This window comes from Myotis davidii, unplaced genomic scaffold, assembly GCF_000327345.1.
Source record: "Myotis davidii unplaced genomic scaffold, ASM32734v1 scaffold276, whole genome shotgun sequence".
Lineage (NCBI taxonomy): Eukaryota > Metazoa > Chordata > Mammalia > Chiroptera > Vespertilionidae > Myotis > Myotis davidii.
This window is the reverse complement of record NW_006287906.1, coordinates 330,153-331,545: the sequence shown is the minus strand read 5'-3', so window position 1 is coordinate 331,545 and position 1,393 is coordinate 330,153. Positions and strand designations below refer to the sequence as shown.

Genomic DNA, 1,393 nt, shown 5'->3' with positions numbered 1-1,393 from the left:
CTTAATTTATGCTTTTGTAAGCACTTACATTAAAAAATTTTATTTAAAAATTAAACTGGTGGAATTTTTTAAAAGAGGCACAGTAATACATTTTACATTACTAAGGACAAGATCAAGCGTTAGTATTATCAAGTGTAAATAAGCAATTTTAATATCAGTATATTTCCCCAATAATTAAAATAAATTTGTAAAATGTGCTATTAAAGTAACCCAATTTTTATCAGATGATTACAATCATTGATCAGCTGCCTCTTGCACGCCCCCCACTGGGAAGGCATGTGCCCCTGACCAGAATCGAACTCTCGATCCTTCAGTCCGCAGGCCGATGCTCTATCCACGGAGCCAAGTCGGCTAGGGCCAGGCTATTGCTATCAAAACATATCCTAACGATACCATGTCGTCCCCGCGACTCTGTTCAATACCAAGATGTGCACTGATGCTAGCATATCCGGCAGTGCCAGTGAGATTTGTATTTTCTCTGTGTGGTATGTGTCGCCTTGTCCTGTTGTCTCTGTGCTTTTTGGCCAAACCAAAATCAATAAGGAAACAACTTATTACAGTGACGCCCAATGCCCATTAGGAAGTTGTCTGGTTTCATGCCTCTGTGTATAAAATTCTTCGTATGCACATATTCCATTCTACTGACCATCTGGTCAGCGGACATAGCAGTTTTCATTGTGAATCTCCTTGCACAGAAATTGGAGAGGTCTTCCAGGCCGGGTCCCAGAAGACCCAGGACTAGCACATGGTGGTCTTTGTCCTGCCCATCTGTGGGGGATGCTGACCCCGCCTGAAGAATCTTAAGGAGTTTGCTCTCCTACAGCGACTGCGGGTGCCTGGCCTTCTGAGCCTCCAGCATCACTGACACCTCCGGCCATGGGTGAAGCTGATCGCCAGGTAAATGTCCCCCAAGGAGCCAGCCCTGATCTTCCGCACCAGTTTGTATTTCCCTCCGACAATGAACTCGGCCTTGGAGCCGCTGCTGCTCGCCATCGTGGGAGACGGAGGGAGAGGCTGGGGCCAGTCGGGACACCTCGGGGAGGAGGACGCGGGCCCCTGGGCTGGTCCCGGGAGCAGGGCTGTGGAGCAGGGCGGCTTCTGGCCTCATGGGGCCCCAGTCCGCCCAAGGGGACCCCATCACCGCCTTTGTGTCAGGTGTCTTTGTGCTCCGCTGCAGGTTAGGCGGGGTTCTCGGGGCTCCCAGGCTGAGCCACTTGTGTCCGGCCGCCCACACTGCCTCGCTTTGGGGCCACGTCGCCGGCTGGAAAGGGGGCGCGGTGAGTTAGGGCGGGGATATCGCTGCCACCGCCGCCGGCGGCTCCAGCCAACGCAAAATCGGTAACCCTTACTTTTAAATCTTAACGATTGAAGAAAATAACATCATGCCACAGTT

General features: G+C 51.0%; 1 pseudogene; it reads right to left on the bottom strand.

The window, feature by feature from the left end:
• Positions 1–351: 351 nt before the first annotated feature.
• Positions 352–1,016, bottom strand: LOC102751598 (annotated as a pseudogene).
• Between the last annotated feature and the right edge of the window lie 377 nt (positions 1,017–1,393).